The sequence below is a fragment of the Dunckerocampus dactyliophorus genome, chromosome 13, assembly GCF_027744805.1.
Source record: "Dunckerocampus dactyliophorus isolate RoL2022-P2 chromosome 13, RoL_Ddac_1.1, whole genome shotgun sequence".
NCBI classification, from domain to species: Eukaryota; Metazoa; Chordata; class Actinopteri; order Syngnathiformes; family Syngnathidae; genus Dunckerocampus; species Dunckerocampus dactyliophorus.
In genome coordinates, this window is record NC_072831.1 from 21,995,817 (window position 1) to 22,023,354 (window position 27,538).

The 27,538-nt window shown below is 40.9% G+C and overlaps 1 long non-coding RNA gene across 1 annotated transcript; it reads left to right on the forward strand.

The window, feature by feature from the left end:
- Positions 1-795: 795 nt before the first annotated feature.
- Positions 796-27,276, forward strand: LOC129193063 (uncharacterized). Its single transcript, XR_008573541.1, has 3 exons — positions 796-875; positions 9,951-10,108; positions 27,052-27,276. It is a non-coding gene; the product is annotated as an uncharacterized LOC129193063 (long non-coding RNA).
- Positions 27,277-27,538: the final 262 nt, after the last annotated feature.

The following is a 27,538-nucleotide window of genomic DNA, read 5'->3' on the forward strand; positions in this document are numbered from 1 at the left end:
TACAGTGATGAGATAAAGGATTAGGACTCCATGAGGTGCCCTATTTTTGACCTCTGATGATCCCCACAAATGAGTATTTTTGTTTTTTTTCTAGGGCTGTCAATCGATTAAAATATTTAATAACAATGAATCGCTTTTTGTCCAGAAATAATATTTTATCTATAATACATAAGTAGGTAAACAATCTGATACGCAACTACATAACTACATCAAATTTTATGTAAAGGAATAATAATATACAGTCAGAAAGCATAGATTTTTAAAATTATTATTTAGCTCTTAACCACTCCCACAAAGGTTCAGCAAATACAAAATGTGAGCGAGTGAGAACTCACACAGTGAGAGGTCTCACTCTGACACAAACATGTTATTTCGATTACAGTGTCAGCTCAAAGTAAGATTTCTTGATTTACCAGTTTTAAATTCTAAATGTTTGTGAGTACAAAAGTCTATTTAGGAACATTTATAAATGATTATTATTAAATATTTGCCACAATGCACCTCTTCCTTAATGAAATGTACAAATGAAAATAACTAAAACACATTTTACTTTTTGAGCCGGACAATAGTCATAAAAATAACTCGTACTCAATGTAATTTCATTTCTCTTTTAAAACAGTCATTAAAATACATAAATATTAATAATTATATGACAGCAAATATTATTTGATTAAAATACAGTAACTGTTAGTTAGAAATCTCTGTTTTTGAATGTTTAGGAAGAGCGTCCGTTTGTCTTACTTTGTTTGACGGTCCTTGAACGCACCTTCTAACGTTCTCCCAGGCACAGATGGACTACTATGCTGTATTTTCCCCCTTTTTCTTTCACCTCATATTTGGTCCCAAATGCTGATACTATGTGGGGATGCATAAAGGTAAGATCTGATTACCTTCTTGAGTGCTAATGTGCATATCTGTGGTATGCAACCTGTCTGAAAGACAAGGTCCACCAGGCAGGATGGTGGGTCTGTATTCATTTTGTCCTTTTAATTTGATGTTGTTCATGTTATAGTTTTACACAATACATAATAAATAACATAAATGAGATCGTTATAATGTACATATGGTTTACTGAGGTGTTGAAAATCTTTCCCGAGCTAGTTTGATGCTAATGGTAGCACTGCTAATGCTATTTACAGCCACTAGACTGCAGCCTTGGTCGTCACATTGACAAATTGCAGCTCGTTACCCAAATTTTAGCCCGCAGTTCCAAGCAAAAATCAGCGTAATGATAGCTCGCATCTAAAAAAAACACTTCTTTAGTTGGGTAACTCGTATGCCAAGGTACCACTGTGTATGACAATGAAATTAATACCTGCATTGCTCCAGTCTCTGGCCAGCGACGTAATCCGTGATAACTCAAATCACAGCGACTGTAGATACAAATAACTTTGCGATTGTTGCAAGAGCCATCTGCCAGGCTTTGTAGCTAAATGTACCAATCAAAATAACCTTTTCTTTCTGATTTCTGCTCAATAATTGTTCCTTCTTGTGGATAGTACTCTATCAAACGAAGGTGTGGGCAAACAGGCATTTTAATCGCGCGTCAAAAAATAGTGCTGTTAAAGGAAACTTCCGTTAACTTTGACAGCCTTATTTTTTTGCCTGTGCTATTAATGTTTCTGAGAAGTAAGTCAAATTGACTTGAAATTTCTCACACAGCTCACTGTAACCTTTGGGTGTTTAGCCAGATCACCATTAAATTTGGTATACACCTTTAGGGAACTGACTAGTGTGTGTAAAATTGGAGCAAGATTGTTTAAAAACATGGCCGCCATCAAGCACATCTTTGACGAAGCACAGCTGGGATGTAACTAATAGTCCATAACAAATTGACCATTTGTCTAATCATTATACAACTTTGAGGATATCTGTTTTACATGTATGCTGGCATGAATGATTTAGCAGTTCAAACGATAACTCAAAGGGACGCTTTCTCAAACAGACGTAAAGTCACCACGCCTTTACACACGAATGAGCTGGTTGACCAACATGTCTTCCTTCTTAATAGCCTTTTTCCTCTCTCACTTCTCAAGTGCACTCTTAAAAAGAATGATCCCTCATTAAACAACCAGGCCGCTACCCTCTTTAGTGCCTTCAGTTGTGGACGTGGATAATACCTACCCTAGACTCGGGGAGAAAACTCTGGGAACAAGTGTAACCAGAGAGCATGAAAGGGTAACTGAGCTAATGTGCACTGACAGGATGGATCTCCCAGGTGGGGAGTCACCCCCGGGGAGGCAACAATTGCCAAAGCTTGCGAGTGTGTGTGTGTGTGTGTGTGTGTGCGTGTCACATGAGGAGGTGAATTTCCTCAAGTTCCTCTCTTCATCAAGCAAGATGATTTTGCAATTGCTCGTCAGGGATGGCACTTGTAGCGTTGTTTGTACGCGCTCTATTTGATGCTTATTGGACAAGATGATTATTAAACAAACAACGTATTCTCAGTATCCCCACAGTTTCCTGGTTTGGGTTTGGTCAGCAATACAAAGGATTTCTTTGTATTTAGTGGTCATAGTAACTTTACAAACATTGGCCTTCATTTTCAAACTACATGGTTTACTTTTAACTGCACATGCACGTCAGCAAGACATTATTTTTGGCTTGAAACACAACTTCTGTATCTTAATGCATGAAAGATGATCAAAATGACACACAACAGCATGAACTGTATTTCCAAAAACAGGATATTACATCGCAGAATCTGGAAGTTGCGTTGGCATGTCTCACTGTGAGCCGGTGTGGTTGACCTCGCTACTACTGTCCCATTGTGAAAGGGCTGACCTTCCTCTCCCCCCCCTCCCCACCCTCTTTGTACATCTGTGTCTGTTTATCAGCCTGCACGAGTCTCCCTCAATCTGAAGTCACAGCTGCGCCTCTCTTGTGTCCTACTGGTCGCGGTCTGTGTGTTTTATATGGTTGCGTATGAAACAAAAGAATGCTGAAAATTAGAATTGACACTGCACTACTTCCTAAACAAATGGATGGGCTGCAAGAGAAAGTGAATGCCTTTTAAAGAAGCAAAATGATGACAAAGATCACGTTACATTGCAAACAATGTGAAATATTGATGATTTAGATAAGAAAACGTGCATGAACAATGTGATTGACATCTATAAAAAAATAATTCAACACGGCGGCACAAAGCGTGCAGCAATTTATGCATAATGTGCATGATATGAAATGCTCGTAATGCTAACATGCAGCCATCTTGCATTGTGATGTAAGGAAACGTGACACACCCAGGAAATGTCCATAAGGCAAGCTTGTCCCATTCAAATAGGACTGTCTCTGCTCTTGATAGTGCCCCCAAGAAAGGGTGCGACTGTTAGTGTCTCGCAGCGTGTTTATCGGCCCGTGGCTTTCTCCAAAACGTAATGAAGCATGAAAAAGTTTTGGACATCCCTTTGTGGACCTTGCTGCTACTGTATAGTCGTCCCTCGTTAATCACGGTTAATTGGTTCCAGACCCGACAGCGATAAGTGAATTTCCGTGAAGTAGGATTCAATATTAATAAATGGAATATTTTTGTGGTTATAGTTCATAGCATAGAAAACCTGTTTATAGCTTTCTGGATAAGATTTTTAAACATGTCGACATGAAGTAATACCACTATAGTCACCTTTACACTCCTATTATTATTTGTTTATGCCACATTGCTCAACTGTAATGCACAGGCTACAGTGTCACTGCAGGGACAGGACATAAGAGATGGGGGCCGCTTTAAACATGGCATGCTACCGAGCTAGCTCCAATGTGTTTGTTCTAAACTTAAGAGTTTCAAACGGAGTGGGGAAGAGGGACAAAGTAAGAAGCCAAAAACCACGTAGAATGGGAGGAGAACTTGTTTTCGCCATACAAGTCTGACATGCCATGGCAGTGTGAAGGTAATCTAATCTAATGCCACGTCTCATCAATGTAACATTACTGACGCCTAGTGACCAGAATACTATATATACACAAAAATATCGAAAGACGAGTTGTCTTTTGATACTTTTGGATTAATAATAGTCCATAGTGCACCACAAAACAGCAGCCATTTATTAATGAATTAATTTGTGAACAAACGTGATATAATGGCGCGATATTTGAACTGCAATGTAGCGAAGGACGACTGTATTGCTGTTAATGTAGTTTGCATGGCTATCGCGAAATCCCGTATCATGGAAGGCTCATCTCCTCTCGTTGGATTTAGGAAATATTGCTCATGCATTACATTCCATGTCCGTCTACCTTCCACCTTTACTCACCCTACTAAGTAAAGACATCCACGTCATTCTGTTGACCGCTACGCCCTTTTGGCCCCACACCTATCATGACAGATCTTACTGCAGGTAGCAGTACTTTCTATGTCTTTACAAGAAAGACCTGTCTGTACAAAGATGACAAAATACACCAGCATACCTCCTGAGGAAGCGTTGGCATTTTAGCCAGTTTGCTTGTGGTGGATGAGCAGGAAGAGTAAGGTTTCACTGAGCGAGGGCAGGGAGAGGTGAAGGACCAGGTTAAAACATTCATTCTTGCCTCAAGCGAGAATGGGATAGCAGTGAGAACATGACATCATCAAAACAGGTGCCATTGCTGATTTTTTTTTTTTTTTTTTGTCCTCAGTTGACTGTTATAACTGAATATGTTGGACCGGTTCCCTTTTGGACCCTCAGGACTTTTTCTCTCCTCGGGTGGCCACTGAAGTGTGAACATGGTACAGTAACTTTGAGGAATAAATACTGTACATGACACAACATCCTGCAGAATAGCTTTACTATTTTTTTTTGCTGGTGTTCATTAACCATTATGCATTATTAACACCGAGAATACTATTGAATGGTCAAACCCTCAGTAACTGCCAGTTTACTCTTTGTGTCACTACAATGATGTCAGTCAGTATTGTATAACTTTTTCTTCAAATGTTTTCCCCTTCAGTTTCCTTCACCATTGAAGTATAACGGGAAGAAAAACAACCAAAACTTGTATGCATTTTTGTATTTTCGTCAGGCACAGCATTACGTTTTTTCTTGGTATGTAGGTAATTGGCCCTACAAAGCTTTGTAGAATGTACAGTATCATTCAACCAATGAACAAGTTAATAATCTAAACCCTTACTAGATGGTTATTGGTCAAGAAAATTCATCATGGACGTGTCATTGTAACTTTGGAGGGTTAAAACCAGTGGTGGGAGGAAGTCAGTGTTTTGCACGTGTCAAGTCTGTAATCCCAAGTCTCATGTGAAGACGTGCAAGTCCAAGTCAGGTCTCAAGTCAAGACAATTGAAGTCGGAAGTCATGTTCGGTCGTGAATGAAACGGCTCTAAGAGCCAGTTCTTTGAAATGAATGAGAGGAGCCGGCTTGCGTTGTTGGGAGCCAATTTCAGAGCTGATTAGTTTTTTTTTTCCTCGTAATTTTTTTTGTTTTTGTAAGGCGAATGTCATTGGTCCGCCCCGCTTCAAAGTGGTCACGGGGTCAGTGTACTAGTCGACGAAACATTCTGCACCCAAAAGGCAGAGGAGGATGCTAACCATCACACAAAAGGTTGGACTTCTGCACATGCTGAAGTAGGGGTGGGAATTTCTGACCACCTCACTCGATGACAATACGATTCAGAGGCTTGTGATGCGATGATAAAAATGATTAGCGATGCATATCTGTTTTTGTGATCAATAGTTTGTCAATTTTTTAATGCTAAATTTTTTCTATATACAATTTCTTCATTTACTATATATATATATATCTATATCTATATCTATATATACGTATACATATTATTAGTGTCACATTTGCTTTCCTTTGTTGTTTTTTAAACAATTTTTAAAAAATATCTTTTTTATTTATTGTCATTTTTTTCACTGTGGTTGGGTGTTGCATGTTAAAAAGAAAAAGGGAAAAATTTGGCCATTGTGATTATTGCTCTTTGCATTGTTTATGCACAACAGAAATATTTAAAATAAATAAAATTAAGCAAAGTATCAGTATTGGGGGAAAAAAAAGCCCAAAAAGTCATCGCTATTGTATCCAATCAAAAAAATCTGGTATGTCCCAACACCAGTGTGTACTCAAACACAAGGACATTGCAACATTGAGAGTCTCTCCACAGAAGCAGCCTCTACAAAATGAAAGTAGGGCCAAACTTTGTTTTATTAAGAAGAATGAGCACCAAGTGCGGCTTGTTTCTGACTGACATATGTTCACTGTGTGTGAGAGAAGGGCTGGGAGAAGAGCACTCTGCACACAGGGAGAGGTACAGCTGCTTCGTAGCATTGCTTAGTTGGTGTGTGTGAAGTGAAGGCAAATGTGTGCATAAGACGAGGCGAGTGACTTCACGCGGGCGTAGCAGTATTTCTTTTTTTTTTTTTGCGTAGCAGCAATGTGGCAAGTGGAGTGTCACCCTGGCGAAGAAGGAAGGAGGAATCTGCAACATTTGGTTATGTCACATTTTGCACCGCATTTTTTATTGATGCCAAAACGCTGAGAATGACAGCTAAATCTTTGTTTACAAAAACTGACCAGCATGCGCATTTTTTTTTTTTTTTAAATTTGGACGGCGGATGAGTAACTCTTAAAAAGGACACTTGAATATTCAGATGCCCTCCCACACGTGTCGAGCACACTTTAAGTCCCACACGCAGTTCTACGCCACTGGCAACCGCCTTATTCCCACCAGCTGTCTGAATGAATAAAACCCAGGCTTGTTGTTAAGTCCGGCAGCTTAAAAGCGCTGCCAAAATGAAAGCTGGGCAGGAATAAACTGCATTAATTCTGTGATTTGAGCCACCGCTCCGACTCAGCATTTAAAAGTGCTTAAAAGTAGCAGCTGGTGTCAACAAGGTAATAAAAGGGAGACTCGAGGGATGACTCTGCCTGACTCGTGTCGGGCGGAGCAGAATGGAAAGAGATGGTGATACCATAGTGCCAGGGAAACAGAAGGGCAGTTAGTACAATGTGAGGTGGGAACTGTAGTCCACATAAAACCAGAGGACTACATTTGGCTTTGATTGTTTTTATTATACAGCAGTAGGCTAAGGTTAAATAAGTACATTTTCAGTATTAGGACTTTATTGCATCCAAGATTCTTGGATTTAGCTCTTGCAAAGGTCTTCCTAGCACAGTTATCTTCAGATCATCATCTATCAGATATTTTCAGTAGCTTTTTGTCACTGCTCGATACAAACTTGCTGTGTATACACATTGTTTTGCATCATTGCTGTATTGTCCCTGCAGCTCAATACGAGAAGGTGACATCACTCTCAATGTAAAGACTCCCTCTTTGCCTCTAAGGTGAAGGGTATCATTTGCCTCAGCTGCAGCCAAGTCAGGAGTTACAGGACTTTAATTTCTGTCTCGCTGAAGGCAGAGACGGTGCCAGAGGTTGTGAAGGTCCATGATCCAATGCTCTGATAGGAGCGTCTCCGTCCTGACCATAAAAAAACCTCAGCATCATCTTTCTCGCTACCTTTCTGCAGAGTCATTCCTTCCCCTCCTGCCCTTGTTCTCTCTCCTCACTGATGGTATCATGATCATCTGAAAAGAGTCTGCTGGACCAGAGCCACAAAGTGCATTATGCCATTAACTTGTCCTTCATGATGTGGCTCGGCACTCGTGCTTCTCCACTCTGGAATCCAACAAACTGTACTCACTGCCTATGGCCAATTGAAAGTTGGGTAACACACCGTATGCTTTAGTATGGCAGATTGTGCTATCTAAATCCAATATATAAATGCGCTGACACAGTGGAACCCATCAATGAATTCAATCGAGAAGATTAGTGTAACCGTAAATGAAGTTCCTTTTTTTGCCATTTATTACTAGAGAAGAGAAACTTTCTTTGAGAAAATGCATGATTTGTGTTCCCTTTCTCTCACCATTATCTCACAATCAGTGCTGCTTACCGCTTGTCTTGGTGCCCATCAGACACGAGCCTAAAAGTGGTATACAGTGGATCACATTTGAAATTCACCATTCACAAATTTGCGGATTGCGAATTACATATTTTTTTTTACTGAAAATAGACCGTTTTTTCCACAGAAAACACATTTCATTCACCACCGTAAATCGATAATAATATATAGATACATGATAATCCAGGTAAAATGTACAGCGTACATGCACCACTGTTAGAAAGCCCGCAATGATTGAATATTCAGAGAAATCAGACATTTCGCACTTTGGTTGGCGGTCCTTGAATGCACCATAGTTATGAGATTGTTGTGAGATGCAAAGGTCTGTTAATAAAGTTCATATATTATCATATATCGTTACTGTAATTGCAGCACGCAAAGAGTGTGGATTATGTAGACGCGGCCTGGCGATACACCTTCTCCAGGCTGCTAGCCTCAAGCGCTAGCCTGACAATCAGGCTAAAGGCAACACCGTGAGTCCAATTCCATGGGTTCATTAATCGTGTGACGTTATCATTCATTACTGGTGAGTACCAATACATTTTATCATTTAAATAAGTGTGTGAGGTATATTTAGGGTTTAAACCTGCATAGTGTCACGAACAATGGCAATTGACGAGAGAAGGGGAAATATATATATTAGAGAAAGACAGTATATTTTAGAGAAAATGCGTCAAAAGAACTGTCCCTCTGCTCTCTCTGTGTGTGAGTGCGCTGTTGACTGGCAACGCCGCTCATTATATGTACACTTTAGAAGCTTTTGTGGCATCTGAGCTGGTAAACGTAGGACAATATAATAATAGTGAAATTATTCAACATAGCCGACAGCAGTTGTGGTTGGAATATGTGGGTTTTTGTCACATAATGCGTCACAGAAACTTACCAATGACATTACTTTAAGCATGTTCTTACAGCCTTTGGTCGACAAAATGACAAAAATGCAAATGTGAATACTAATCAAAACAAACTATAGTGCACACAAATTTTGGCAAATGTGTCGGTTATCATTAAGAACATGCCTATTGCACCTATTCCAGTCAGGCCAAAGGATGGGAACTTGAGCAGTTTAAACTTGAGCATGGATCAGTGCGCTACCATTGGCCAAAGGTGCCAGACTTTAGGCGGGTATGCCCTCAGTCTCTTTGGTGTCCTCCACAACTTTGACTATGATTAAAAAAAAAGCACTGATAGAGAGAAAAGGCCCAAAGTGAAGTACACTTTAAGTCAAAGTAGTGTGACTGTCAATTTGTGTCTGCAGCTCTATTTTCTGAAAAAAATATAGCCAGTGGAGAGGATGTTTCAGGAAATCTACACAGAGCTGTCAGTCAAAGTATAGGAACAGTACAAGGTGTCCTGAAGGTTAATGGCTCAGGAAAGGCTGAGCGATTTAAACACCATATGGATAGGCTCATCATCTACAAGCTGTTCAAGGTTGAATCCATCCGCAACACTGTAGGATTGAGATAATAGCCTCCTTCGCCCAAATGTTGTTAAGCTACCAATCTCTTTCTCAACTTTCTCCCTTCTCGTGGCTCAATCTTTTGACTAATTTCACCTCTTCTGTCAGTCTGTCAGGTGCATAGCGCTGGGGCATTGATAACACACCTCTCCTCACCCTCAGACCATAGTTTTTCTTCCTTTTCCACATCGTTCCAGTTCCTCCACCTCCTCCTTTCCCTTTTTTTTTTCCTCAAAACTCCCTAGCCCTACACATCCGTCGGAGAGAGCGGCTCGTCCTCGGCGCCATCTGTTTCCAGGCAGCCTGTGAGCGGCCCTGAAATATGTAGGGCCTAATTAATTCAACCAAATTGTTTTAGAATAGATTAATACAATAATGGCAGCGTATGAAAGGTTATTTCAAGTACACCACTCAGCTAATCTCATCAAAGGGTAGACTTTGTCTCTCCGCACTCAGCAAACACACCTCTGCCATTTTTTTTTTTTTTGTCTTTCGGCTTATTCCCGAAAGGGTTCTCCACAGCAAGTAAATCCCATGTTTGATATGGCTTAGTTTTTACACCGGATGCCCTTCCTGACACAACCCTCCCATTTATCCAGGGCTCTGGACATCTGCAAATGCTGAGTGTTGGGGCTGTGGCTGAGAACCGAACCTTCCGCATCAGCACAGGCTGTCGTCTTGTACCATTGCACTACCAAGGCTGAACACACCTCTACCATATAGACGTTAAGGGACCACCAGCGAATGGTGGAAAAACGTGAGTCATCGATACACCCATAAAGATGTATTTTTGACACACAGCTCTCTCACCCAAAAACCATCCTGACATTGACTGCTCCTCCGATCAACATTTGCAATAAAATAGATTCAGCTCCTAAACCCTCCCCTTCTTAAACAACTTCTAAATCCAACTTTAAGCCCTAAATGTGTTTCACACATTTATAAATACATTTAAAGTATAAAATGTATAGGTACACACCATCAAATGAATCATAATGTAAAATGATTGCTGAGCAAATGGAACTGAAGTCACGGTGTAGCCTTTAGCCTTTGGACATCAGAGAGAAGGCATTTTTTCAAGCCGCTTATACATATACTGCTTGCCTGTTGTAATTCTAGTAACGACTTACGATAACATGTTACCTTGAGTGCACCTCGCTGCAAGCCAGTGCTTCTGTAGCCCAAAAAACTTTTCACATGTGTCTCACAATTATGGTGCGTTCAATGACCGCCAAACTAAAAGTGAAATCTCAATACTCACAAAAAACCAATATCATTAGTACAAAGACACAAGTATAAAGACATAAACATTTTACCCGTGTTATCATGTATTTATAAATTACCGATTTATAGTGAATGAGTTTTGAGAATGAGTTTTATGTGGAAAAATAATGTAAAAAATATATTATTTGAACAAAAAGCCGCAAATTTGTGGGACAGTGAATGCGGAATCATCAATGTGCAGTTATCCACAGCACAGTACAATCCAAATCTTGAAAATTTGCTTTAAGATGAAAATGACACGTAAAGATCTGTTAAAAGTTTCACTGATGCCAATAAAGACATTTTCTCAGTTGGTGCCCACAGTTTGACAGCAGCAAACATGGCTCATAATAGAAAATGTGAACCTGTCTGGGGCAAACAGATTATTTTTGGGAAAAAAAAGGCGCATCCTCATGAATTAATTATGTGGCGTTGCCTGGTCTAGACAGGCTGTTCTTGACCTCCACCGAGTAGACACCCGCGTCTGTTTGTACTGTATGTTGGTCGTTTTTTATGTTTGTGTCACAGAGCAAAAATTATTCTATAACGGTCATCATGGAAAAACACATTACTTTTTGGACTTGGATTTCTTGAAGGACATTATTAATCATTTCCTTCTACAGTTTTAAGCAATTTTCTAAGCAACAAAGGCAGATACTGTATAGACAATACCTCACAAAAGTTTATTACAGTGTCTTCAGGGGGAAGTGTACTACAGTAAGTAAACTTCAGTATACTTTTATAGTAGTTAGTGTATTGCAGGGGTCACCAACGTTTTTCCTTGTGAGAGCTACTTTTACAAAATGAAAATGGCCAAGAGCTACTAATTTTTGTAACATTTATTTTCAGAGCTTATTTTAAACCCAAACAAAACAAATATGCTTGTTTTACCAGAACATTAACAAAATGCTGGTGTCCACAACTCACATTTTGTATTTCAGAATGCATTTCTTTCTACTGTTCTTTCATTAACTGAAAACCTGAATGAAAAGCAGGCTTGCGGGCACCTCATGTGGTCGTGGGGGGCTACCTGGTGCCCGCGGGCACCACGTTGGTGACCCCTGGTGTATTGTATGGTGGTGGTCTGAGGCATCCTCGAGCTGAAGGTGATCTAACATCCACTACAAGTCTGTGATGTCATCAAGGAGGAGTGGATGAGGAATCTAGTTACAACCTGTCTAGTAGTGATTGCAATTTTGGCTCTAAAAAACAAAACAAACAAAAGAATTGTCTCTTTCAGCTTTCAAATGGCAGATTTTTTTGGTTGCTTCAATTGATTTATTCACAAATTATTTGTAAAATTAATTTGGAATGTAAAAATACAATTAATTATATTACATTTCTATGATTTATATGGCTTTAGCTAGTGTGGCACCACACACCAAGTGCGGCGTTTGTTTACTTCAAAAGAGCCGGATCTAAGAACTGTTTTGTTCACGACCGATGCATCGCTAATGTGGAGTTGGTGAAGTTGGTGAATTCCATGCCCATTCGTTGTGAGATGTATTGGCTTGTATTACCAGCTATTTGGACAATAATGATGTGTGTTGAGTGATTTGCAGTGGATATTAAATCTAAACTGCTTAAACTGACTACCCTAAGTTATATAGTTTAATCTCTATAGTAAACTTTAGTACTGATCCAAAAAACATCTTAGTCCAGTAGGTCTTACCTTTTGCCAATGGTGATTTATCATTTTCTTTGCCATTACAGTTGGCTTCCTCAGAGCCATTTATCTTAAATGATGAAGCAGGTACGGATGGTTTATTGATTCACCTAAAGTAGGCAGTGGGTTCTCAGTGGAAGCTTGTACTTTACAGTGCTTTCAAGTGTCTTTACTTCAGAATGCATTCTATCCATCATTTCAAGATGGATTCAAAGTATTTGTACAACGTCGAGGTCAAAGCGTTTCCATCAAGCAGCTCTATTACTTTCAAATAGCTTCTCTGATCCTGCCAAGCCCTTCTGTCTTGTATACTTTAGAAGATGAATCTGTGATTATTATTTGTCTTCTCGTTGCTGTTTAGCACAACAGCTGGCGACGCTTTTAAATCCTGTGACCTCTAGGAACGAAACAATAGTCACTTTAAGGCGTGTTTTAAATGATGACAACAAATTCATTATGGAGTTTCATTTCCAAGTACTTTGCTTGCATGTTGAGAGAGGCAATCATTCCTTGATGATTATTTTTATGTTATTGAATACTGATCCCTGAAGGAGAAATGTGACCCTGTGGGTGACAAATGGCTTCTCATTTGCTATGCCTCGCATCCTATAACATTGCTTTGTCTTTTAAGGGAAACCGGTTTCTGCCAGCACAGAACTTACCACGTAGTACATCAAAATTCAAATGTCCTATGGTCGTACAGTATGTTGCAAAAGTTGCACAAAAAGGTGGAGGTCTAGTGGTCGTTACATGTGACGTTCATACATAATGTGCATCACTCCCCTTGCTTCCAGCATGACTTCCCAGCATGCCTTGCGGCATTTGTTTAGTAAAAAAGTGCTTACATCACGTGTTTAGAGTTAACGTAGTTGTTGTTTGTTATTCCCTATAATAGTCGTAGTTGCTTTATGTGTTGACATGTGCTGTCATTTTTGTTTTTGCACCGTGATTGAAGTCAGTGTTCTGTCTAGTGACAAGCTGTGTGACAAGCTCACTATAGGGTCAGTGTTGGTTATTACTCGCCCAGTTAAAGAGCCTCTTTTTTTAAGCAAGCGAAAGTGCCTCTGACTATCACCTGCAGGATCCAATATAACAATGTAATATACAGTAAATATAACTTGCACAAGGGGCGTGGCCACACTTACCCCAAACGTTGATGTCATGCAGGGGGTTTCAAAATATGGTCACGCCGCAAGTTTGAGACCCCTGATAAATAATTAGCAAATACATATATAGTAGATAGCAAATCTATACTACTACCTGTACACTGATAACTCCCACATATACTGTATTTCATTTCTATAGTACTGCCCCTTGAGAAATCGCACTGCAACAAGAGACTGCCTCAATTCTTGTGAAACCTCAGCATAGTTCACTAATTATCTCTTTGCCCGTTATGCTTCTTCTTTGGCTTTTTTCAACACTTATTTGAAAACAAGTAACAGCCTCAACAAGGAGAAAATAAGAGTTTACACAGGAAGCTACATAAATTAAGCTGACTCACATTCAATTCCAAAGACTGACCGCTAATGTTAGCAACGAGCTAGTAGTAGTAGTACTTTATTAATCCCACAGCAGGGAAATTCACTTGTTACAGCAGCAAGCAAGATACACAAGTAAAGAATGCATAGTGACATAGTGAATACAACATGGTTCAGGTGGTGCAGGTGTTGTGGAGCCTGACAGCGGTCGGTATGAAGGACCTGCGGAACCTCTCCTTCTTACACCGGGGGTGTAACAGTCTGCTGCTGAAGGAGCTGCTAAGGGAACCCACAGTGTCATGTAGGGGGTGAGAGGTGTTGTCCATGATGGATGTAAGCTTAGCCAACATCCTTCTCTCCCCCACTTCCTCCACGGAGTCCAAAGGACCGTCCAGGACAGAGCTCGCTCTCCTGATCAGTCTATTGATCCTGCTCCTGTCCCTGTCCGTGCTGCCCCCTCTCCAGCAGACAACAGCCTAGAAGATGGCTGAGGCTACCACAGAGTCATAAAAGGTCCGTAAAAGAGTCCTGCACACACCAAAGGACCTCCAGTCTCCTCAGCAGGTGGAGGCGACTCTGGCCCTTCTTGTAGAGGGCGTGGGTGTTGACGGACCAGTCCAGTTTGTTGGTAAGGTGAACACCCAGGAATTTGTAGCTGTCTACCAACTCTATGTCCGCTCCCTGGATGTTCACCAGTGTGAAGTGGGATGTTTTCCTCTGGAAGTTAATGATCATCTCCTTTGTCTTGCTGGTGTTGAGTTGTAGCTGGTTAAGCTCACTCCAGCTGACAAAGTCCCTGATGACCGTCCTGTATTCCAGATCATTCCCTTCTGAAACACAACCAACGATGGCTGTGTCGTCGGAGAACTTCTGGATGTGACACTGTGTGGAGTTGTGTGTGAAGTCCGAGGTGTAGAGGGTGAAGAGGAAAGGGGAGAGCACCGTACCCTGAGGGGCACCTGTGCTGCAGAGTACCATGTCAGACACACAGTGACGGAGCCTCACATACTGTGGTCTGTTGGTGAGGTAGTCTATAATCCATGCAGTCAGTTGTTGGTCTATTCTCACACTCTCCATCTTCACTCTGAGTAGTGACGGCTGGATGGTGTTAAAGGCACTGGAGAAGTCAAAAAACATGACCCTCACAGCGCTCCCGCTGTCCTCCAGGTGTAGCAGTGATCTGTGCAGCAGGTAGATCACTGCATCATCCACTCCTATCCCAGGCCGAGCCCAGGTAGCTAACTGATATGAGTGTTTAAAGTGTGTGTGTTTAACTTATTTTAATAGGTACTGAAAAGATTGCCCATATAGTTAATGAAGGTTTTGGTGATCGTGACAATTTGACCGTGGAACAGACGAATCACATTTCCATTATTTGCTATGGGAACATTTCCAAACAAATCTGAGAATGGATGTACAGTGGAAGCTTGGTTAAAAATGTTTCCCCATATGAAATAATTTAACATTAATTAATCTGTTCCAGACACCCAAAAATAACAAAAACTACATTTTCTAAACAATAATCGTTGTTTGAAATAATTAATTAAGAATTAAGTTAGTGTGAAATAATTATAAATAATGAATGGAACTTATTGTTGATGCGTACTTCATGTACATCAGGCCAGATTGAATTCAATAATGTTTTTCACCTTCTTTATCAAATTCCTAGCACTCGCAACTCCAAAGAAAGTTTGGCGGGGTTATTTAGTGGTCCCACGCAATAAAAAAATCTATAAAAAATGCCCAGAGAGTGAGTCGGCAACGCGTAGGGTGCATTGTTTGGCACTCGATTTGGCGGAACGATACAATATAGGGCACACAGACTAGTTTCTATGTAAACCGAGGCAAATTTTGGGTGAGCATTTCTGACAAAAACGAATCATACAAAGACTGTTGCATACAAAATCTGTTATTTTTTAATTGTTTCACTGTATTTTTTTCTCCATTCATTTTGAGTAAGTTAAGGACCTGATAAAAATGATGACTCTAGCAAGGGCTATTTTTAAGAGGTGCTGTCACGTTCAGGGAAACAATATATCCCATATGAGGAAGGGTGTGCCATCAGTCACCTGGAAGAACCTCTGCAGGGAATGACACAAACCGGCAGAAGTCACAGGGCGGCTGTTCATGAAGATTAATACCAGCTCCTAGTCCTCCCCTGAGAGGCAAACTAACACGTTCCCTCCTTGACTCCCAGAGATGACTCCTATGGACCGCTGTGGTTCATTAACGCGCGTATAATAGCTCAACCACTTGCAATTAGTAATGTGTTTAAGACGGAGCATACACGCACGCATACACACGTCAGAGAGCACACTAAACACTTACACCTATGTGCACACACACTGACACACGCAGTCACAAAGTGTCGGGTGCATTTTTTAAGAGGAGGAATATGATAATGAACCTGGCTTGATAGAGTAATTAACTGGGCTAAATGGAAATCCCATGAGGTACGGTGATAGTTAGCAGATGTTCTCTGAAATACATTAAAGACCAGACATCTTGTGAAAAAGTGAGGGAAAAAAGGGAGAAAAGATGGCACCGCGGCTGATAAAGTTTGGTTTTCTTCTGAGGAAGTGTGGATGTTTGTACGTAAATGGTGCAGCTGACGAGTCATGTGCCTTACTAAATGAGGACAACCTTTGATTGAAAATGGGCATTTTTTATGAGCGGGACAAATTTCTGGCGACACGGTTTGTTAAGTTTGCTTTTCAGTAAATCAGCAAAGTAGCAGTTTTTTCAAAGGTTGGAACAAGCCTTGAAATGTCATATTATTTATTATTATATATATGTGCCCTGCGATTGGCTGGTGACCAGTCCAGGGTGTACTCCGCCTGTCCCCCGAAGTCAGCTGGGATAGGCTCCAGCATACCCCCGCGACCCTAAAGAGGAGAAGCGGTATAGAAAATGGATGGATGGATATATTGTATATTTTATAAGTTCAACAATTATGTAGTATCAATTGCACAGGAAAAATGTTGAGGCTGAATGAGACTTACTGTATGTGGAATAAACTGCTAGTAGTCATAGATTCATGTGAAGTAGAACCTCTAAAGATGAATATCTGCCTCTAAGTCACAAAACTGTCATGCAGGACCCCTCAGTTTGGAGTATCAAAAGATGAACACAAAGAATCTTTTGCTTTTTCTTTGGCTATTCTGGCAACACTTACTCCAAAAGCTGGGCTGCCGTCAAGCATGAAGTCATGCGCGGCCTCAGCATATCTCACAAGCATCAGTTCAACGAGCACCCAGGGAGTCACTCTGCTCTTGTCTTGAACTGTAACAGCAGAAAAGGGATACAGGTGGTCCTCAGGTTATGAAGGAGTTCCATTCCTGGACTGTAATGTAAGTCGAGTTTTAGTGCAAGTAGGAACTTATACGTAAATGAACTCCGGCCGCTCACATTGTACACAGAACACATGAAAGACAGATAAAATACAGTAATTAAAAAGATTAAATACAAGAATTAAGTGAAACTGTAATAAAAAAAATACTTTGATCCTTGTAACAGCAGACTGAATCCATGGCCCCTGTAGCAGTCATTAGCATTCAATAGTCTTTCATAATGGTAGCGACAGTCAAGTGGTTTGGACCAAAAGAGCGGTCAAAATTGATGGGGTTTTTTTGTGACGTTCATTTCCACTTCCATGGTGATGGCTTTCCTTTTCTTTGGCGCATTTCCACGTAAAAGACACAATGAAGCTAACTAACTCACAAATAAGCTCCTCACACTTGGCCTGTCACCCTCCCTCTGTAATTGGGTGTTTAACTTTCGAACAGGCAGGCCCCAGTCAGTCAGAGTCCACAATCGCACATCCAGCTCAAGAATTGTGAGCACTGGGACCCCACAGGGGTGTGTGCTGAGTCCGCTCCTCTACACGCTCTTCACCTACGATTGCGTGGCCTCCCAGAACAACACCAGCATCATTAAATTTGCGGATGACACTACAGTCATCGGCCTGATCACTGGTGGTGTTGAAACATCATACAGAAGAGAGGTGGCAGACCTCAAAGCTTGGTGTCGTGATAACAATCTCCTTCTCAATACAGATAAGACTAAAGAGATGATCATCGACCCAAGAACAAGGGAAAAGGAGCCGCATAAACCTGTTTATTGATGAGACTGCGGTGGAGAGGGTGAAAACCTTCAAGTTCCTTGGTACACGCATCAACGAGGACCTCACCTGGTCTCAAAACACCCAACAAATTATGAAGAAGTCCCAAAGGAGACTGTACTTCCTGAGAAGGCTGAGGAAATTTGGCATGTCCACCAAAATCCTTAGTTGCTTCTACAGATGCACTATCGAAAGTGTCCTTACCGCCTCCATCACTGTTTGGTGCGGTAACTGTACAACACGTGATAGGAAGGCACTCCAGCGGGTGATCAAGACCTCACAGAACATTGTTGGGGCAACCCTCCCCTCACTGCAAGACATTTGTAAAACTAGAGTCCTATGCAGAACACACAACCTCATCAAGGACAGCACACATCCACAACACATAATTCACACTTCTACCGTCAGGCAGACGCTACAGGAGTTTGAAGTCCAGGACCACAAGACTGGCAAACAGCTTTTACCCACAGGCCATCAGGCTTCTCAACGAAGCACTCACACATGCGGCACACAACACACACACACACTCATAGCACTTTGCATTCTTGTGCTGCATGTGGCATGCTGGCACTCTCCGTAACTAGTTGTCGAGAGAGTCTCGTGTTTACTGACCAAAATTAAGTTTTAAAATGATTTATCGGAGCGCATTCATAGCCACGAAATGTTGTCATAAACCGAGGACCGCCTGTAAACACCAGAAGTTGTGTCTCTGTGTTACAGTGGCTAGCTTACAAATAAGGCATAAAAAGTGCGATGCTGGAGGTGCTTCTGTGACACAAGTAAGCTTTGCTTTATGCCTTTGTCATTAAAGTTAAGAGTGATTTAAAAGTTTTACGCTGTATTTTTACACTTGTGTGATGGTTAATGATTTATAAATGTTACTTATAAAGCCTGTGTATATAGGGACAGTTTGACTCTAGAACAAAACATTTCTATTTCCATTATTTTCAACAGGAAAAAAATGTCATGAATTATCCAACTCTGACCAGTAATGTCTCATTTTGCATATTATTCAAGACTATCAGGTAGTTTTACTCGACATCTGCAATCCCTCTGACATTTAATCTTTTAAGTTTTTATCTTTTCATTGATTATGAAAACACCTTATTGCCAAGCTTATGAATGCTTGGCACTGTTAGGTTGAATGTCTCTCTACTATTCTATTTTTGTGCAAAATGCTTCTGGTTGGCGCAAGCCGTCGTTTGTTTGCCACTTTTCTATACATCGACATCAGTGGAACCAGCGGAGGCGATAAAGTCGCACAGTACAGCTAACTGGCTTGCTGAGTCACACTGAGAAGAGCCATCTGCTTCCCTGTCTGAACTTTAGAACAAAGACTGCAGGATTCCCCTCCAACACACAAAATGTAAAAAAACAAAAATCCAAATTCATTGCACTGACCTGCCCAACGTTTACAAATTATTTTTATTAGCCTGCAATAGAATTTGGAATACTATTTCTAAATTAGTTTAATAAGTCTTAAACTGTCAAAATTATTCCAATGAAACGAGAAGCTCTGCACATTCTAGTAATATACGGATCATTACGGTAATCATAGAGACTACCTCAAAGCAGCTTCAGGGAGTTGGCTACAGAGCAGCTCGAGCCCACATGACGGAGATTGTCAAAGAGGCCTGCTTTCTACAACAAAATTCATGACATTTTATATTTTATGTCTGCTTTTTTTGTGCTGTTTTCGTGCTTTGGCGTGTTGTTTGTCGCATTTTTTCTGTGTTTTTGATTGCAAAACATTTTGAGTTGGTCGTCTGGGAGGTATACAAGGAGGCAAGTTCACATACTCTTGATATCCAATGTTTTATAGTTCAGAGTTCATATTGTAAATCCCACATTCTTTATTCATATACATTCTGGATGTCTTTTTCCGTAAAAACCTGGAAAATTCTATTCCGTTTTTTGAGGGGGTCTGTCATTAAAACATTTTTAGCATGCAGTACTGCAAAGCAACCTCCAGATGTTTAAAGTGCTCATGAAAAAAGGGACCGTAGCACGTACAGGAGATTGGGAGGCTCTTGCAGCTGACTGTGATGGTTGGCACCACACTGTTAGTACTGGTGTCCAGAGGGGCGAGGAGAAGAGGATCCTCCAGCTGGGGGACAGAAGAGCGAAGAGGAAAGCGAGGCAGCAAATTGTGACGGGCAACCTGCAGGCAGCTTTTATGTGGACCTGATCTGGCAGAGACTGTCATGCCAGGATTGGATTGCTGAGCCACTCCTGATGATTCCAGACGAGAGTGTTTGGGTCGACTATGACACACACTGTTGTCTCTTGAGACAGAAGGATGCCAGAGGAGTATATACAGACCTGATCAAAATCTGTTGAAAAATCAGTTGAAAAATTGATAGAATTTGCATTTTGCACATTTGAATCTTAATGAGGTTTTACGTAGAGCTACAATATGCAAAAGCAAGAAGGGGGAGTGAGACAAAAAAAATTTGGAACTTGGAATTTAAACAAAAAACAAAAACAAACTGAAATAGGTTGTTTATCACCTGACCACAGACCACAGGCTTTAAAAGCCAAAGTCTGCTCAAAATTTTCATTTTCTGTGAAGTGGTAGACCCCAAAAAAATCACACATTGGCTGTCCATCAAGACACAGGGCGGTCTTTGACCGAAATTAAGGCCCTTCTTGGTGCCGACTGCAGCGCAATAACCATCAGATGGCATCTGCGGGAAAAGGGTTTATAAAACAAAAGACTAATTCAAAGACCTCGTCTCCTTCAATGCCACAAAACTGCCCGTTGAGACTTTGCCAGGGAGCATCAAACATGGGACATTGAAAGGTGGAACAAAGTTTTATTCTCTGATGAGAAAAATGTTTACCTTGACGGTCCAGATGGCTTCCAACGTTACTGGCATGACAAGGAGATCCCACCTGAGATGTTTTCTACCCGGCACAGTGGAGGGGCGGTCCATCATGATCTGGGGTGCTTTTTCATTCATTGGAACACTGGAGCTTCAGGTGGTGCGGGGTTGTCAAACGGCGGCTGCTTACGTGCAGATGTTGCAGCGGACATCCCTCATGACTGAGGGCCCTCGTCTGTGTGGTAACAGCTGGGTTTTTCAACAGGACAACGCTTCAGTTCACAATGCTCGCTTGATCTTATACTTGGTCTTAAACTTTGCATCAGCTGATAAACAGCCTAGTGTTCAGTTTAATTGTTGTTTTCAATAAATAAAGTGCTTTTTATCTCACTCCCCTTTCTTGCTTTTGCATATTGTAGCTCTACTTCCAAATGTGCAAAATGCAAATTCTACCAATTTTCCAACTGGTCTTAAGAGTTTGATCAAGAGTGTATAAATAAAGACATTAATAAATAACAAAAAAAGGTTTGCCCATCCCTGGTCTAGAGGGAGGAACATCTTTTAATCTAGAATTTATTGAATACATTTAGAGATGAATACACTGATTCATTCCGTGTGGTCAGTAGGTGTTAAAGCAGCTGCAGGAAGTATATAATGACTTCCTGTGTACTCCACCGCCTTCATCCCACTCACAGGTCACAGCAGGCCTTGTGGTCCTACTGTATAATGCATCTCAAACTAGACACAGACAAATAAAAACACCACAAGCTTATGAGACATCAGACAAGCTCCTCATCCGTCATTGTAGTTTGTGTGTGGACTTGAACTGTCGCTGACCTCTCCTAAATGTATTGATCACGCTGCGTACCATTAACTCCGCCCCCGCCTCGTTTTTAATCTAATCTTTCTGCTTTCTCTCGACTCGACTCCTCTTGCAGGCACAATCCACACTATCACATATCCACGCAGAGCTGGAAAACCTTTTAGTGGGCCTTATTTTGACATGCTTCATGTGTTGCAGGAGTATACACTTGGATCCTCCGCCAAGCTAATCTGTTTACATTAAGTGTGAAGGATGCCTGAGCGTGAACTCTGTAACGAGAGGACAGCTGATATCAAGCTATAAAAAGGAGTAGAAGAATAAGCGGACTGCTGTGTTGGCCTCCACAGTGACGCACAATGAGTTATTAGTCTTGATAGTCATGTTCATAACATGGAGATATATATTTCTGACACGTTGATATTTTGCTATCTGTTGCATTTCAGATGAGAACAAGAAAGCAATGACTTACAGCTGTGGAAACATGCTGGATATATCATAACCTACTGTAATGCTGCGTAAATGTATGCTATCAAATTTATGGGGGTGGAACTGTCACGTGAGCGTCCTCTTTGCTGATTTAGAATTTGATAGTGGGCTAACGTTTGAGCAGCAGTTGCATATCATTCATATGCTGTGCTGTGTGGGCCTTTCTACGCGAAAAAGTGTTGCAACATAGAAGCATCTTCATTGCCGTCGACTGTCTGACCAACTGGCTAGTCTGTTAGGAAGGCAGAAGTCCTAAAACCACTGGACATACAGTACTTTGTTTATTATTTTAACAGGAAGTCTAGGCTCGTGGAGGGTTGTCTGGCCCCTGAGGTGTGTATATATGTGAGGACTTAAGGAATTATGAAAACCCACAATATACAGTACCTGTGTTTTTCTAGTATCCATCATTGCAGACAGTCTAGGCCCGTATTTATTATTATTTTTTTTACCACAGCCCATGTCTGTTGGTTTGCTGATTTTCTGTCTCAACAAGTACTTTTTCCACAAATACATTGTAGGTTGGGATGACACGTGCAAGGGAAGAATTCAAGATGGCTGTTCGTAAGTAGCCAATACGAGATGTCGCAAGATTAGAACGTGACCTTAAATTAGCCGCATCACTGTATAAGCCGAAGGGTTCAAAGCGTGAGAAAAAGGTAGCGTACATCGGAAATTACAGTAAATAAAAGTTGCTGGCAACTTTATGACCATTGGAAAATGTGAGTCCCAGGTTGAGACCATTTGAGAACCCTTTGGTTTAAAACACAGCAAAATAATGTTAGAAATGGGATTGAGAACTTCAGTGTAGAAACTTGGAAGCACTATTATGCAATATTGGCATGGAAACAGGAGTTCAGAACATTCAGAGAAGGATTCTTCTACCTAATGAATTAATTTTTAAATTCATGTTGTTAAATTAGTGATATGCCCACTTTAACAGTACACCACACTACCGATGACCCAAACTCACGTATCCAAAACATGAAACAAGGTTATATTGTGTAGCCGTCCTATGATATCATCCTATTCACCAAGAAAACTTTCCTGTCTGTCCACACTGTTTACTCACTCTCCACCCATGTCTTGTATCCTTTCACTGAGCACAAGGGTCAACTCGGTCAAGCACTTCCTATTAATCTTTGCAATGTTCCCAACAAGACCAAATCACGCCATGCTGGTTAACCATTACGATGCTCAATCAATCATTCACTGGGCCCTTTAAGAATGTATTGACTCTTTCCTTCATCTCATTGTTGTTCACATCCGTATGCAACAATTGTATTGGAATTCTGTCTTAACAAGTAGATAAAGCTAAATGATCTTCTTCAGATTTACAAAAACAGATGCCGCTCCCATCTATCGAAAAAAAAAAATCTACAAAGCCTGTCAATCACCCGATTTTGCGGAAATTGGCAGCTTTATCAGCATCGTACATCTCTGGTAGCTTAATTTTAATCAGATTTGCTTGAAATGCATTTCAGCAGCATTTTAACCACCAGCAAATCTGTAATGATGGTTTTAGCCCCAAACCCAAAGAAGCCAAAGTGTCTAATGGACTCATCAGCCCACTCAGATTATAATCATCTTTTTTTTAGGCTGGCTACCTAAGTGTTACATGCTCCTACACACACACATACACACACACACACACGCACGCATGTCCCAACTATGAGGAGCAAAGAAGCGTTGGGAGATGTTTAATTAAGACAACAGATCAATTAACAGCTCAATTAGCCTGGCTAATTAGGGGCTCAGTTGGAACCAAAGCTCGCTCTCCTCTGCTATCCGTGTCTGTCAGTGTCTCTCGTCCCCTCGTTTCCATGCACACAGACACCACTCGCAGGAGCGCAGGACAGGGTTGTCACTAAATCTCGCTGTAGACCAAATAATAATCCTACTTAATCGTCAGTACAGATTTGGCTGAAAATTGCCTGGAAGCAAAAAAAGCAATTCTGCCTCCGATGGTTCAAGCCTGATCACTGGTGATTTAAGAGGACTAATTGATGTTACAGCAGCCTGGAGGATGGAATGCACTGTAGTTAAGATCTTTTTTGGGGTCCTGTTTGTTAAATGTACAGCCAGTGTCTGAAGTAACATTCTTAAACTTTTTTGTACATAGGCGTCTTGCAAACTTGCTACATCACTGCTATAACAGAAAGTCTCGCATTTATCCAACAAAGCCTTTTATACATACAATGCCTGGACATTGCTTTCAACACAACAGGGCTGGATAAGTTACTGTATGGTTTCCTGGCATTGCGGAATTCCCTTACATACAAGCGTCCTCCAGGTACATGCGGTTAGGAGATCCAGGTCATGGAAAAAAAAATTAATAATGATAACTTAAGATAAATAGGAATATTTTTCCATTCAGCTGTTATAAATGTATTTTCTGTAAATACAATTTTTTTCTGTAAAAATCGCTGAATTTGCACATTTCCTGATCAAGTAAAGGGCCGAACGTGAGATGAGGCTGCCATGAGTGTCTCTTTTCGGCTTAGTGCACGATATAATGTTTGCAGAAACATTTATTATACACCATGACTTTCTACAGCTGGTGTAATGCATTTAATGTAAACGTGACATCATTTGGCTTGCTAATCAGACAAAGTACAGAAAATGGCGCGACAGTACTCCTCCTCATTCTGAAGAGGTGGGCGCATGCGTGACCTGGAAGGTGCTCGTTAGCTGCCGCCCTTCTATAGAGAGGATAGGCCAGCCTTTAGCAAGAGCAGCTGTTTAGCAATAAGTAAAATGCATTAAAGATTTTTTTATGCTCTACAGTAGGATTTGACAAGACGGAGGATAATATATCCAAGTTCAACCGAAGGTGATCAGACTTTTACAACAAAGTATCAGAGCTTTTCCTGGGGAAGCATAGGGTGCATGTACTTCATATACAAATAAAACGTAAGACCACAAAAAGGGACTAAGAAGTATTACACAGAACTGCGCAAAGAATCCTGGCTTTGACTTGCAGTGTAAATGGAATTTAACGTTCTTAATAGCCATTCGGTGTAAAAATAACCATTGTAATTCTATGCGTCTGTGTAGGCTCTCAGTCGTACAGGAGTTGTCCATCGAGGAAAAGGCTTCTTGAGACGTCATCTGTACTTCTGTGAAGAAGGTGTCGGACGTTTCGCTCCTCATCCGAAGAGCTTCGTCAGCGAACTAATAAGTGCTGGTAGCCTAGGCCTTAAATACAGTAAGAGTGGGCGGAATTGGTGTGCCAACACCCTCCTCCTATTGGTTCTTTACACTAAGCCTGGGCGGAGTAGTGGTATAATCCTATCCTGCTATTAACACCTCCGATAAAAGGGAAGTGTCGCTCCCTGAATTGGGTATGAACGACTCTGATACTGGCTCGTTAGCATCTATTGTTCTGGCTTGGCCCTGGCTCTACCTCATTTGCAAGACTAAGAGCTGTGGGTTTTGGTCTCAGTAACCTGCTGAACACAGGGTCCAAATTAAACCTCAAACCACCATTCCGATTCAATGATGGGTTCTGTTGTTTGACAAAAATAGCTTCCTTTACTCCTCTTTCAAACCATCTGTTTTCTTTGGCCAAAATCTTTACCTCGCTGTCCTCAAAAGAGTGATTGGTAGCTTTAAGGTGTAGATGTACTGCTGATCAATATCAAATTTACTCGCGAGAACCAACCAAAGAGAACCAACTAGCCTTCTTAGACTGCAAGGTAATTATAGGAGAGGACAGACAGCTACTTACAGAGGTCTTTAGAAAGGCCACACACACTGACCAATACCTGCTTTTTGAATCAAACCATCCACTACAACATAAACTAGGGGTTATTAGGACCCTCCAACATAGAGCGGAACAAATACCAACTAGTGCTGAGGGAAAGAAAAAGGAGACACAACATGTCCAGAGAGCGCTCTCAACCTGTGGGTACCCGCGGTGGGCTTTTAACAAATGTCAAAAGAAGAGAGTAGGGAAAGAAACCCAAAAGCCCACAGAAGCAAAAAGGAGAGGAGTGGTAGTCCCTTAAGTAGTGGGGGTCTCCGAAAAACTCCAGAGGATCTTATGGCAACACAAAATTCCTACCTATTTCAAACCAGTAAATACCCTGGGACAAAAATTTGTGCATCCTAAAGACAAGGCTCCAAACCAGAAACAAAGCAATGTGATCTATTCCATCCACTGTAAAGATGAGGAATGCAAAGAGCACTACATTGGGGAAACTAAGCAAATGCTCCAAAAAAGGCTTTATCAACATCGCAGGGACAATTCTAGTGGTCCTCAATCAGCAGTATCAGCTGATCAGCAATCAGCAAAGATTTTGGCCAAAGAAAACAGATGGTTTGAAAGAGGAGTAAAGGAAGCTATTTTTGTCAAACAACAGAACCCATCATTGAATCGGAATGGTGGTTTGAGGTTTAATTTGGACCCTGTGTTCAGCAGGTTACTGAGACCAAAACCCACAGCTCTTAGTCTTGCAAATGAGGTGAAGCCAGGGCCGAGCCAGAACAATAGATGCTAACGAGCCAGTATCAGAGTCGTTCATACCCAATTCAGGGAGCGACACTTCCCTTTTATCGGAGGTGTTAATAGCAGGATAGGATTATACCACTACTCCGCCCAGGCTTAGTGTAAAGAACCAATAGGAGGAGGGTGTTGGCACACCAATTCCGCCCACTCTTACTGTATTTAAGGCCTAGGCTACCAGCACTTATTAGTTCGCTGATGAAGCTCTTCGGATGAGGAGCGAAACGTCCGACACCTTCTTCACAGAAGTACAGATGACGTCTCAAGAAGCCTTTTCCTCGATTGTAATTCTATGTGTAAATAAAAAAAAAAGAAAACCTCAGACACGCTATTTAAAACAATAAAAGTATCTATGTAAAAGATACCATTGTTTTACATTTGACTGTCACAATTCGAAATAACTAAAACCTAAAATCACTTTGTGGTAGCATTGAATGCTAGAATCAAATGCCAATTTCTGGACTTAATTTCCATGCCTTGAACGGCTCTCAAGTGATGTACGCTGAAGTCTTGCACTATATGTTGGCAGGACACATGGCTGCGCCCTTGGAGTTCAAGGTTTTGGTGCAAGCATTGCTCGAAAGGACAAGATAACATAAGACTTCACTGATCCCTCTCCGGTGAAATGTACAGTATTCCAGCGGCATGGAACAACGGTAATGAACAGGTAACAACAATTACAGTATTGTAGATGAAGACAAAACAAATTAAAATCTATACCTGTATACATCATATGAATAAAAATATACATACATTTAAGAAATATACTGGAAAAACAAAAAATGCATCTGTATACTCTGTATACATGTTTGTTATGTATATTAAAAATGGTGCAGGTGAAAAAAAACAGTATTTTGCATTTTATGTATTTATTTCAGACAAATTGGCATTATTTCTGATAAATTAAAGTTGCATCTGTGAAGATGCAGCGACAGAAACTTCTGGGAACAGTAGTCACCCAAGTAATTATGTAGTAATGATTGTTATTGATTACTCATGGATGAGGTGCAAGATGC